The following is a 15,171-nucleotide window of genomic DNA, read 5'->3' as shown; positions in this document are numbered from 1 at the left end:
GTGTTTGAAGACTCACTTTATATTTGTGGAGAATGATGAAACAGCATTCCAGTTGGAAGGGGAAGACACAAGATCAAAAATGCAATATGTATCAGCAATTCAATAAATAATTCATGGTGCACGTCTAGAAGATGATGTTAGTGTGACATCGAAATTATAAGGATTAAATAAAGCTCAAAATACGAAAGGGACGTGATTTTATTAAATCTTTATTAATTTGGTTGATCTCCTTTAAAAATAAAATAAATAAAAGTTTGAAAGTTGCCACATAATACTACTTGTGTTTATGTTAGTTGTGTGTTTATGTTAGCTTGTAGGACGACGCCAATGAGCGCGAACCGTTCAACGTATCATGCAAACGTATCAGTTGCTTAATGGGGCTGCAAAAGTCCGGATGGTTGTTTCTGTAAAGTCATCGCTGCATATATGATATATCATTAGTCAATCGGTGTTGTATACAATGAGAGGCAAAGGGTTCACATAGTATACTTAATCCCAGTGTTCCCACTAGATACCCACAAGCATCTGGACAGAATAATCATTTGGTCTTCCATAACAGACAGAATGGAGCCCACCAATGCAACCAAAGACCAGCATGAGCTCTCTATGAGTGCACGAACACTAAACAATTGATGATTGTTGGAGGTTGGTTGCATTCCTATGTCCATCTTGTACAATTATCATGAAACGTCTTCGGAGATGTCGGGAGAGTGCAATGGAGAAGTCAGTGGAGGTCGATGGTATATAGTCACTTCTATCCCAACACAGAGATGGCCGCGTGCGTAGACATACGGATGGGTGGAGAAATCCAGTATGTCTTCTCAATTCGCCATAAAGTATCTTCCTGGCATTTTCGTATGAGGCAATAGTCTGCTCACCTGTATGGATCCGGTCTTCATTCGGGTCTATTCTAACTAATTCGTTTTATATTCGAGACATCAATCCTGTTCTCGACTTATCGACACTTTGCGAAATCCCATCTTCTAGCAGGACAACGTACGTGCCAATACTGTCAGGGAAGCGCAGTGTGCTCAACTCTTTAGATATTTTATCGTAACCTGCTAGATCATCGTGTCTCAGTCCCACCGACTATGTGTGACACATGATTGGACAGCGCCTAACCGTTCGATGCACTATTGAGATCAACAATGCACGTTTTAGAAGCACCCTGTATAATACGTTCGGAATGTTCCACGGATGCTCTGTTGGGTGTACTACCATCTACCATCCACCTTCTTTCGTAACAACTGTGTGTCATATTCTTTAATTATTCTAGTTGCTCTTAAAAGCAAGTCTATAAATGTATTTTTGTCAGTGGTGTAAAGCACAAACTTATTTACTATATTTTCATCAACCGTTTTCCGTTGTTAATGAAAGAAACATGTATTAGAATTAATATGAGTTAAGTTCCTCAATCTACTTATCTCACTCAATTCAGGATAAAACATCATACATGGTAAATAACAGATTTTAAATATTTACTTGTAATAAAGTGTGTGATGTGCACATACTTAAAGTGCAACGAGAAACATTTTTTTTCATTGATTCGACAAAAAAAAAAAAAAAAAAATGCCCATTTCTAATATACATGTGGTTATCAAAATAATAGGAACACCTGGAAACAAGTCATGTGTCTGAGTTGGTAACAGTCAAGCGACTATCACTGTTTGCGGTGGTGTATTAGGGCCTCGGTACAAGATGAGGGGCAGTAGAACGATAGTATGCAGTACACTGAGCAAACAATGATGGTGCAGAGTAAACAACGTCCCATTTTCAAAGAGTTCAATCTGTTAGCGCTCGATTATGGGACACTGGTCGAAAGAAAAAAGCTCAGTAACGGTTCCCGTCAAGCATTAGAGCGGATTGATACTCAGACCCGTCGTGCGACTGCGGTGTAAGTGACGGGGAAATTCGAGCAGCACCTCCTACAGCTTATGTCAACAAATGCAGTCCGGCGTGAAATACGTGACATGGACATACGAAGTTGGACTACAAAGGCGAAACCGCTGATAATGAACCATCACGCTTTATCTCGATTCCAAGGGTGACGGGAACATTGAATATGGATGCTGATGACTGGAAATCTGAAATGATCGGTTGACCCATTGTTCAGCTTATTTCAAATCACGGGAGGACGCCCGAAAAACCGCACGGTCCACAATGTCTCCACTCAATCATGAAAATGGCGGCAACTCTGTGATGTTATGGAATGCAACATTCTGCTTCCAGTGAGTTCTGTAGTGACGGTTACCGGTCATGTCACTGCCCACAATTATGTCACAATTTCAGAAGACCATGTGCATCCTAAGGTCCAGATCTTATTTCCGGGCAGTGACGTTATATTTCGGGATTGATAAGCTCCCATTCACAGAGCTGGAGCTGTTGTGACGTGATTCAAGAAGTCGAACACCTCCCTTGACCCGCCCACTCCCCGAACCTGAACATAACTGAACATCTGTGGTCCAGTTTGGAGACATGAATCTGGCACAGATTTCCGCCTTTATCCTTTCCCACGTTACTGAGAGAAGCAGTGCACACGAAATAGTGTAATATTGCACTTGCAACGATTCACAATTTCTTACTCCGTTCCATGTCGCATCAGGGCTGCTCTGAGGCCAAAAGGTAGTCCAACGCCATATTAATATGGTAAATTGAACTTTTTCAAGTGTTTCGATTATTTTGATAATCATCTATATATACACATATGCACTGCATCATGTTTGGTCCTTCTCTCATATCGCAACTACAGGCTTTGATTTAATATTTTGTTAAACCGATAATATGAATATTCAGTACCAAATCACATTTAAGGAAACATTCAATATATAAATATACAGTAAAGCCACGATTATCCGCGGAATTGGATGGCAAGGGTACCGCGGATAGCGAATTTCTCTGATAATCCGAAAAAAGACTTAACATCAGGTGCAAACACGAAAGAAAAAATCAATATTTCAGCATAAAAACTATGTATTGCTCAGGTAATCTAGGTCAGTGATCACAGAATGTGAAAACCATGACCAAAACAAAAGAGCAAGCGCCTGCCACTCATCAACAAATTCCGAGTTTTAGTTAACCCCTTAGTGGTCGCTCGCAGACTCTCACTCCACAGTGAACAATGAATGTAATTTACTACCAAGCAAATCGCTCTTTCCAATTCCTGGTTTTATACCTTACAACCAGTGGCGTATTTACGATTTTGTTTCGGGGAGGGCTTTGCTAACTTTCGGGGGGGGCTTTGCCTGAAAATGTGAAAATTCTGCAAGATATTTCATATACTTTACTATAGTAAGTAAAATTTCGGGGGGGCTTAAGCCCGGAAGCCCCCCCCTAAATACGCCACTGCTTACAACAATCAGTTTTTGCTTATCAGAGTAGAGTTGCAATTCGAAACGTGCACTAGTGTTGGAAATATTGATTTTTACAATGCAATTTATTTTTAAGGTTTAGTATATACAGTACTTATTTGCATGCGGAGTGTCAGTCCTCAGCGACTACTTATGAAAAATAATTGAGCGCGACTGCAGAAGGGTTAATAATTTTTCCGGGCACTCCCTGATAATCGGGACCTCACTGTATTTGATTTACGTCATACATAAAAGAAGAAGTCCTGACTGACTGATTGCCCAACGCCCAGGCGAAATCGCTTAAGCTAGAAACTTGAAAGTTGGGTTGGGCATAGGTTTTGTGGTGTAAGTGTCCACCAAGGGAGAATTTTTACAAATTCAACGCGGAACAGGGGAGGGGAAGAGATGTGCTAATCGTTCTCTTAAAATACCCATATCTCGGAATCTCTGAATGTTAGAAACGTGAAATTTGGTATATAGACTTCTCATTTAAAATAATTATAGAAGTCTTTCAGTGTTTTTGATTTTTGAACTAGAAAGGAAGAAAACGGGGTAAACAGGAAAATGGGGTAGGAATTATAGTTATAATAATATGTCAACATATCTGAATTTCTTATGGTTAGAGACGTAAAATTCAGTATTTGAACTTTTCATTTAAAATATTTAAAGGCGTCTCCGCGTTTTTTTTTTTTTAACCTTCAGCACAAAGGAAGAAAAAATCGAGAAAGAAGTCGGGGTTGCTATTGTTAAAATAAGCTGTCCAAATCTCGAAATCCGTTAAGGTTAGAGACTTGAAAATTGGTATTTAGATTTTTAATTTAAAATAATTAAGGATGTGTTTTAGCATTTTTTGATGTTTTCCTTAGAAGGGAAGAAAAAAGGGTGGGGGTTGTCAGAGCCGTGCTGTGGAAAATGAGCGCCCGGGGCGAGAGTATACGACGGCGCCCCCATACATATATTCCAAGCAATTTTTCCTTTTTCTCCCGAATTTTTCGCCCCCTTACTTTGGCGCCCGGGCCGTCGTCCCCCCACGGCATGGCCCGGGGGTTGTAATGGTTAAAATAACATGGCATATCTCAAAATCTCTCAAGAGTAGAGATATGTTAGGGATATGAGAAATGCGAGGCTGTAGACGGAGCAAATGCGGATGTCTGGGAGCATACCGTACTCTTCACCTGCCGTAAAGCTAGTTGGTAATAAATCTCTCTTCGTTTCCATGCCCAAATACCGTACATGTGCAAGGACTATTTTTACTGCTCAGAATGCAATTGAAACTAGATATTGACTTTTCTGATACCCTTGTACATACTTATAGAAAGTAAATTATTTAGCAGAAAATTGTAAACATAATCAATGGCGTGCGCAGGATTTCATCAAGGGTGGGTTATATATCTTTTCAGGACACGTGTGATTTTTGTGTATATCTGTACCCACAAGGGTGGTTAAAATTCCGAAACTACTGCTTGCGTACACCATTGAACATAATCAAACTAACTAGATACACTTTCGTTAAATGCTTCATCAGATATTGAGGGGGAAGAATCAGGAGAGAAAAAGCAGAAATGTCAGTCGTGAAGTACTTATGAAGTACAAGTTAGCGTCGTATTGGAATACATAGTCATGTGATAGTATTTAATTTCAGATCAGGTGGTGAGTATGGAATAATTAAAATTCGCGAGGTTCTGTAAGGAATGGAGGAATTTTGGAATAGGGTGGATGGAAATCGTATTGAGAAAGTTCGGAGTAGGCTATTATAGAGTAAACGTTAGGCATTGTTTACACATGAGCTAACATACGCCATAGTCCGGCGCCGCAAATTTTCTCGCACCAATTTACTATTTATTTATTTATTGACATTCCAGATCTGTAAATTACAGAAATTTGGCGATAAACATTGGTACTGATGGGATGACATTTTTAATGGTCCGGGATGAAAAAAAAAAAAAATGTCCCTAAGTGGAGCTCTTTTAATCTCAGTGGAAGTTTTTCTTTCTTCCTTTTATTCTTGCTTGGGAGTACCTTAATTGGAGAGTGCTGACAAAAAGATCTTGAGGTGTTGATGAGAGATGGTATACCTGTAGTGAAATAGATACTGGTTCCTGGAATTACTAAGTATATACCTGAATATATACCTAGGTCTTCGTAGACTAAGAGGTAATATAACATACTCAAACCTTACTTTCAGTCTGTCATGCAAAATTCCAATCATGAATAAGTTACAGTGTTAAGTTCTACAGTCACTCCAGTGGATTATCGGTATTTTTCGCATGCAAAGAGAAAAAAGCATTAAGGATTATGTTTGGATTGCCGCCGAAGACTTCTTGCAACCGTATATTTTTGAAACAAAAATGTTTGCGTCTTCTATGTGTGTATTTATACTATAACATTATTTTGTTTACTTTAAGTAATAAACAATATAGAAAACACTAACGTCCGTAAGTACAATATTTGACATGTTGATAATGTACAGTTGTTCCACAAAATTAGTCGCTTTTTTCAGAAAAGCGTATATATAAACTATAATAGGTTTAGGGGGGCACGGTGGCTCAGCGCTTATCTCTGGGGTCTCCTGTTCGATCTCCTGCTAAGTAGTGATGGACAGCATTGTGTCCGTGGGTTTCCTCGAAGTACTCCCTTCCCTCCCACATCCTCATTCCACTTATTCTTCCATCATCATTCAATGGCCTTAATCATTCGTTTCCCTTAGCCTAAAGGGTGTAAGCGTGGTATATTAAACTGATTTATTATTATTATTATTATTATTTTCATTTTATCCTGCGTTTAAATTGCATGTTTTTAACTTTTTAGTAAACAAATGTTATTACTCTGTAAATTGTTTTAGGAAGGCAATTCGTAATATTCCTTCTGCATGTGTATAAAAGGTCATTTTATTTTATTTGGTAGGTATTACTGTACTTAAGATTTTGTTCAAATATGTATATTATTTTGTAATCTTGATAACTGTATTCGTACTCGCGGAAAATTTCAAACGTATATATAGGGTTGACCATTTATCTTAAAACTCATTTGTAATTAATGAATTTTGTTTACCAAAATTATTCCTTTATTTACCAAGTCCGTTCGTCCAGGAGACCAAAAAAAAAAAAAAAAAAAAAAAATGTTAAGAACTACCGGCACTTGAATCATCACCAAATTTAATCAGAATGTACAAGGTCAAAAGTTTGGAGTCGAATATGTTTTTGGACCCGATATTCAAGCCGAAAGTGGTAGAAATTAACCGTTTCTGATTTTAACGTAGATCTCTGTAGAACAATAATTGTTGTAGATAGAAAGATGCGGTCTTGTGCAGTAAATTATTAAGTGTTCCAAGAATACATTACGTTTCCAACCTTAATTCTCTACTAAACCGGAAGTGGTTGAAATCTACTACAACTGCCGGTTTCAAAATAGAGCGGAAACGATGACAGATACCGAGAAGCGGTTTTCTGTTATCAATTAAGCGTTGCAGAAATATATTCCATCTCCCCTGTAATCTCTCTACTAAAATTAACCACTTCCGGTTTTAACGTTGGTTACTATAGAGAAAAAATGATAACATATAAGGAGAAGCGATTTCCTGTAATAGATTAAACGTCCAAACATACATTTTACTTCCATCCTCAAGTCTATACTAAACCCGAAAGTGGTAGAAATCCCCTACGACTTCCGGTTCAATATGCTCCACAGTGAGCAAAAACAAGAAGGGCTTTATGCAGAGTCGTTCTGAAGCGTGATTAGTGCCATACTAAAGAGTCCGACTAACATGTTTCCTGCAGTAGCCAGTCTTTTAGTATGACGCTAATCATACTTCAAAACAACTCTGCATAAGGCCCGAAGAGTCTAGTTTTAACGTTGGCCGTCATAAGCCTATTATACATGGTCATAGCTTTCCATCAAATGTTGTATCAAATTTATCTTTGATAGTCATTTGGTCAAATAAGTCGGCTAAAACCTTTGCACGCACTATAAACGATCAAATACAAAACTTTTTGTTGCTCATTTGTTTACATTTTTTCATTCAATTGTTACATTTGTTGGTAGGTATGCGGTACTCACTTCCGGGCAGTTATTTAAAAGTAAGCTGTTTAAATCGTAAATCTTAAAATAAACGAGCAATTGGAAATATAAACCGTGCATGTGAAATGTGAACGCTCATCAACCAATTTTTTCCAATGCTTCTTTGTGTTCGTATTTATTGTAATATTCTTTAAGTATGTAGTATACAAAATAGGATGCTGCTTTTAGGCATCAATAAGTATTTCAGTTGCTTCCCGTGCCCACGTTTAGAGCCACTGCAAAGTGGTTTTAGTTTGTTTTATTTGATGCAATGTTGGATAGGAATAGAACATGTTTTATTTTAGAACAATTGTATCAAATATTGTAACCAACCCAATAGTTGCATACAACTTAGTATCGTACACGTTCAAATCCCACTTTGCAAAAACATTTAATACAATATTTGATGGAATATTTGATGATGTATAACCAGCTACAAAGTGAAAATGAAACCAGATACCGACAAGCGGTTTCCTGCAATTGTTTAAACTGCACAAGAAGAAGATCTATCTTCCCTCTGATTTCTCTTCTAAAACTGAAAGTGGTAGAATCAGCCATTTCCGGTTTTGACGTTGTTCGTTATAGAATGAAAAGAGTGACAGATTGAGAGAAACGGCTTATTGTAATTGATTAAGCGTCCCAAGAGTATATTCCATCTTTAATATCTTTACTAAAACCGGAAGCCGTATAACTACTATCGTCAAACAGGATCGTTTCGATCATAAACTCCTGTTCTATGTGTGATGGAACTACGAGAGGGTAATTCACTTCAAGTTCGCTCCTAAGGATCGCACAATTAATATCGATCTTTATTCTAAACAGTTGGAGCGAATGCACACCTCCTGTACTACACCAAAAAATTTAAAAAATAAATAAATAAATCCTGCATTGATGAACCGAAAGCGTGCACTGTTGCAACAGGATAACAGAAAAACCACACTTGGCTCAAAAAACGTAATAAAACTGAAGAAATTTGATGCTATCTAACTGATTCTACACCCGACATATAGTCCTGACCTTCCTCCTTCCAATTACTAGCTGTTTCGGTCCATGGCGCAATTCCTGCGATCACGATGCTTTACGAACTAGCAGTAACAGTAGTGACTCTCTTCTTTGCCTCTATGGTCAAGACTTTCCATTTACGTAGAATCGAGGAGCTGACAGAAAGACGGCTGCAGATGGTCCAACACAAGAAACTATACTTGAATGTTAACCTGTTTTCATTGTACAGTAATAAACACAGGTATGTTGTGTATAAGCATATTGCAAAACCTGTGAGTGACCTTTATATTACCATTAAGTCTACTTAGTTTTTTTTTTTTTTTTAATATCCGTTTCAAATTACGCTGTTACTAATTATAAATATTACTGGTTAGACCAGCGTTTCCCAACCTTTTTCAACTTGCGGCACACTAGGGGTGTAACTTGAATTCTCGCGGCACACTCACAGGTATTATTATTATTAGCAGTAGTAGTAGTAGTAGTAAATAGAAAATACCGTCGTATTATTTTTCTGTGATTACTGACCTCCTTCTCAGAGAAAAAAGCTCGGTCACTGGTTTTCCCCCATCGTAAATCATTATACTTATTTTTCATTCTAAATCAAAATAGAAAACAATTCCAATGAAATATGGACTCAGGCTTTTAAAAATACACTAATACACTTTCTTTTTGAAGACTGTACTTCAACCTTTCACTAAGGAAGATCACTAAATAACAAACGAACAAACAAATCTCTTGTACTTTTAAAACAGATGCAGGTAATTTGTATGAGTTTTTGCATTGTCGAAAGGGTAGAATGAGATTTTAAATTTTAAGTTACCAAATAACCTGTAACAATAAAGACGCAATAATGGTCATAACAATGATAATAAATACTTTTTTTGAACATTAAAAATGTACAGACAAGTAACACAGTGTGAAACTTATAATTTATTATCATGGGTAATATACGTCACAATTTTTAAATATTAATAAAATTCTGTTTTCGAAATACAATCTGTGTAGCAGTAATGTATGTATATACATTAATATATTACAATTACAGTATTTTTTCCATTGTAGAGGTTCATAGTAATGTGAAATACAAATACACATTTTTCCTGTCTTGTAATTTGGTTGCTATATAATTAATAATTTTGTTTTCATTTCCTCGTGGCACACCAGCGGCCCATTCGCGGCACACCAGTGTGCCGCGGCACACCGGTTGGGAAACGCTGGGTTAGACAATCGAGTGATTTTTACAGAATCGATTGAGACGTTCAAATGAGCAGTCTGGTATAGATTGAGCAGTATTGGTAACATGAATTGTTTTCTAGTTTTTGAACAGCTTGAATTCTTTGGGCTAACTAAAGAATTTAAATTAAGTTCAGTAATTCTGAATGTTCAGAGACTTGGACATTACGGAAGTTAGAGAAGAAATATTTAGAGACTTTCGAAATGTGGTATTAAGAGGAAGATGGATAAGATAAAATAGACAAAGAGAGTAACAAATGAAGATGTTTTGAAACGGATAGGAGAGAAGAGGACTCTTTAGTCAGCATCCTTCGTACGAAGGCCAATTGGATGGACAGATCTTGCGATGAAAATGTCTTCTTTATACCGCCATAGAAGAAAAGAGATGGAAGGAAAGAAAGGAATAATAAGAAGAGGAACACAACCAATCGATGATTTGAAAAATAAAATAAAGTATTGGGAGTTAAAAGAGGAAGCTGAAGATCGAAAAACGTAGAAGAAGTATTTCCAGGGCCGAATTTAAAATTAAAAAAGAAAACTCATTACTAGTGCCAGGACCTGCCAAAAGGCAGAATTAATAATAATAATAATAATAATAATAATAATAATAATAATAATAATAATAATAATAATAATAATAATAATAAATCTGAATGTAAGACATACTGGATATTCTGCTATAAAATGACGTTCGTTGTTAGTTTTCCTGTATTATTTGTGCCTACCATGTGAATTAAATAATGCCTTCAAGGTGGCAAATTGACTGGACGCGCCAAAGCAGGAAGTGGGGTTTATTCGCCACTTTTGAAGCGACGATGTGACTTCCCTCTTGAAGAACTCTAGAGGCGACTCTGCATAGAACACAAGCGATGGTAGTAGGACGGACTGTCTGTCATAGGTGAGTGAACATTTCAAAGTCGTCTATATGAAGCAAGGGTGTTATTAAATGGAGGATCTACCCATACCTATATTTGTCCCCATAATTGTTAAGCCGAAAAATAAACGAGCATTGGTCGGTAAACCTGATTAGCTTCTCTTTCTTCTGCCATTAATGTTTACTCAAAACATGGGTTCTTCTCTCCGTATGAAAACATGTAGTGTTTATTGCATTTATTCTTATATAAATATTTGCTTTAACGCTTAAAATGTTTACATGTGCAGCTTACGGGCTCGTGTTCATTACCTTCAATGGGGCTTAGGGCTATCTACTTCTTTGAGGCTCACACTTACTTGAACTCGGACTCATCCTTCAATGAAAATTTCACGTAGCCTCCTTGGAGCTCGCAGTCACTAATTTCTTTGAGAAACGCGTTTTCTTAAGCTTGGGCTCACTACACTCAGTGAGGCTCGGAGTCACTAATCTCAACTGGGCTCGGGCTCACTACCATCAATGTGCTCGTGCTTAATGACATCAGTAGGGTTTGCACTCGTTTCTGTTTGTGTTCATTATTAATACCTTCAGTGGGGCAAGCGTTCACTATTCTGGTTGAGACTCGAACATATTCGGGCTCGGTTTCTCTATTTTCAATGAAACTCGCACTCCTTGGAGCTCGATTTCACTAATCCCTTTCGAGCACGCGCTTACTCGGACTCGGGCTCACTAATCTCAATTTGACTAGTGCTCACTCGTGTGGGCTCAGTTCTGTCAACTGGCCTCTGGCTCACTGACATCAATGGGGCTTGGATTCATTACCTTTAATAGGGCTCGCACTCTCTATTCTTGTTGAGGCTAGTGCTAACTCCAGCTTGAGCTCACATCTTTCAATGAGGCTCGCACTCAATAATCTAATTAGAGATCATGCTCAGTAACCTGTTTTGAGCATGTGCCTACTTCGGATCAGACTCACTACATTCAGTGGGTTTCGGACTCACTAATATCAATTGGACCCTTGCTCACTCGCACTCGACCTTATTTTCCTCTACTGGGCTCGAGCTCATTACCTTTAGTGGGGCTCGCTCTCACTATTCGCGTTGAGACTCACGTTTACTCGGACTCGAGCTCACATCCTTTAAAGAAATTTTGCAGTCAGTAGCCTCCTAGCGCTCGTGCTCACTATTTTTTTCACATGCTTATTTTGAATCGGGCTCACTACCCGTCAGAGGGGCTCGCCCTCATTAATCTCAATTGCATTCGCGCTCGAGCTTACTACCCTCAGTGGAGTTTGCACTAACTTGGGTTCGTGCTCAATTTCGTTCGGATTTTCGGCCATTAGCTTTAATGAGGCTCGGGCTCACTCGGGATGGTGTTCATTAATTTCTTATTAAAGGTCATTAATCTCGCGCTCCTCAGGCTCAGGATTTGTAGCCTCAAATGAGCTCACACTTTGGCTCACTTCCAATAATTGGGCTCGGCTCACTGTTCTCAACTGGGCTCGCACTCACTATCCTCAGTTAGACTGGCTCCCTCTCACTTGGGCTCGGGCACAATAATTTCATTTAGGGTTGGAATCATTACCTTTAATGGACCTCGGACTCATTACTTTCTATGACACGCTCACTCGGGCTCGGGCTCACTAACCTCAATTGGTTTCACGAGCGGGCTCGCTACCGATTCTATGTTTAATTTTGAAGAAATATCACCTCAGATATTGTAGTTTCTAAGTTAAGTTGAGCCAACAAAGATTGCTTTGCAAAGCTGTGACGTATGGTTTCATGAATATGCAGTATGAGCACTTCCTCTATTTTATATCCTTAATATCGAGACCTATCTTCATTACTTTTTTTTTTTGTTGTTGTTTGTTTGTTTTTAAACAAACTATTAGGAGACAGACATATCAGCTAAGTCCTTTACTGCATTAATTTTGTTTGAGTGAGATTACTGTATATGGAGACCTATCATCCTCTACATATCAAAAAATTGGTTAACTTCCGATAATATAAATACATATACACTCAAAAAACAAATAAAATTAATTGTATACATTGTCAGAAGTCTAAATACTACTGAATTTTCTGAATTTTCAATATATATATATATATATATATATATATATATATCAACATCGTTTTTGATATTGTTATGACGGTTATAACAACATCGTTTTTAACGACGTATTGGGTATAACGGCGAAATCTAACGATCCTGTCTAAACCGTATATAAAAACTGTATTTAAAAAATCGCTTATTACGACATTGCTTATTACAACATATCGTATAAGACGACTTATTTTTATCACTTTATCGGAAAAATGTATCGGCTATAACGTTCAATATTGATTTTTGTTTGTTAAGTGTTTGGAGATTGCTGGCAACACTGTAAGGTTTATTTTCAAATTCTTGTTTTGCTTATACTATACAACACATACAGAAAGTAGAACATTTTATCTCATTCACTACCTAAGATTGTGTATGACATTACTGAACATTACGTTTTCTTCACTTATTGTAAGTCTTTATATTTTATTGCCATAGAGTATTATCGCTGTACGTACTGTATAAACATTAGAAGAAAAAATCCTCTTCAGTTCCGTTCCACAAATATTGTATTGTATGTACTGTATCTGTATTTAGTTAGCTTTTAAGTTTAAGCGCTATTCTGTACATTAACCATGTAAATATACAGCCTAAAGCTTAGATACGAATTTTTGAGAAAGAAAAGGAAAACCCGGTTTGTGCGACTATCAACTATAACGACCGTAAATTTGCGGTCCCTTCGTAGTCGTTATAACCGATTTCGACTGTATATATATATATATATATATATATATATATATATATATATATATATATATATATATATATATATATATATATATATAATGATAGATCCAGGATATGATCAAGGGAGGCTACATCATACTTTGCAGCTTTATCCAGTGTATACCTGAGCTTCAAGGGGGGAGACTATAGCCCCCTTGGATCCACACCCATATATATATATATATATATATATATATATATATATATATATATATATATATATAGTGGCGGATCCAGGAAATGATCAAGGGAGGGGCTAAACCAAATTTTGCCGTTTTATCCAGTGTAAAGCAGGATTGAAGCCCATTTTATCCAATGTATATCTGAGTGGCAAGGGGGGCTATAGCCCCCATAGCCCCCCTTGGATCTGCCAATGTTTTTAAAATGCTAGGTTTATATGTTTGTCCGCAACTCTTTCGACAATGAGATCTCGAAAACCACAAGTGATTGTGATGTGTCGTTATCACTGGTCGATTCCAAATTTATTGTGTGCTCAGACTTTTGACAGTGACTGTAGATGACTTGTTCGCAAGGAGGCACGGTGGCTCAGTGGTAGAATTCTCGCCCTTGGCGCATGGGGTGTTTGGATGGATCCCAAACAAAAGATTGTCCACGGTGTGGTGGACGAACATAGTGTGCGTGAATTTTCTCGGTGTTCTCCCGTTTCCTCCCACTCTCATAATTCCATGTATATAGTCCATTTTATCATCAACTCTTGTAGTCTCGGTGAAGTTTCTGGGACTTTAAACTAAAGAAAACAAAATAAAAACAGTGATTTGTAATTGCTGAACCATTTAAAGCTTAATAGATATCTGCATAATGAAAATGAATATCTCTTTAAAAAAAAAAAAAAAAAAAAAAGTTTCATTCAAGGAAAGTAAAGTAGCCTCTAACCAAGCGATATGTCTTGTATTTTAAAGCAAGGACTCGATAGCTTTAGTTTTCTATCCATTACTAGACTAGATGAATGTTTGCATAGGCGCCTACTACATGGGTGCTCCGGGCTCAAGCACCATTGATTTTTTTTTTTTGTTATGAATGTTCAGCACATACTGGATTTTTCTGTCTCTTTTGTTTGACCAATATTGCTAAACACATTTGAAATAAAAAAAAACATAATTTTTAGTTTAGGAAAACAATACAAAATTTAGGGGCCGCGGTGGCTCAGTAGTAGAGCGTTCACCTCTGGTGCTTTCTGTCCTTAGTTCGATCCTAGCTCGTGCCAAATGAGCTCTGTGGTTAATAAAAACTGTGTGCTTGCATTTTTCCGGGGTTGTTCCGTTTCCTTCCACTTTCTTCATTACACCATTTCCTTCGTTTCTCTCATCATCACCGTCTCCTTTAGCCTAGTCGGCATAAGCGCAGGATGTAGACAGGGCCGCAACTAGGGGGGGGCAGTGGGGGCACGTGCCCCGGGCGCGTGGTTGGAGGGGGCGCCAGAAAGAAGATAGTATATCAATTGTTTTAAAAATCGCACCCTTTCCCTTGAGGAACTTATTCTAGAGGTTAAAAGAAATCAAAAGTTTACTTGGCCTTTTCCATGGGATCTCTTTTAGAGAGAGAGAGAGAGAGTCTCATCTAAATAGGTGTAATGTCATACATTAAAAACCTAATATTGCATGCATTTGTTCCCTTGGACGACCACAGAGAATCCGCCCCCCTTTCCTTTTCCTACCACAAGGAGCTGTTTGTCTGTATAATTCCATTGAGTTGAGTTGATTTTGAGTTTAACGTCCCTTTCAGCAACAAGGCTATATGAGACGTGGACCTACTGATTAACGTGGAATCCGAACCACATGAGCTCCCGCCAGGAATCGAACCCGGGTCTCTCAC

The sequence above is a fragment of the Thermobia domestica genome, chromosome 8 (assembly GCF_964235325.1).
Source record: "Thermobia domestica chromosome 8, izTheDome1.hap1.1, whole genome shotgun sequence".
Lineage (NCBI taxonomy): Eukaryota > Metazoa > Arthropoda > Insecta > Zygentoma > Lepismatidae > Thermobia > Thermobia domestica.
Note: the sequence above shows the minus strand (reverse complement) of the source record.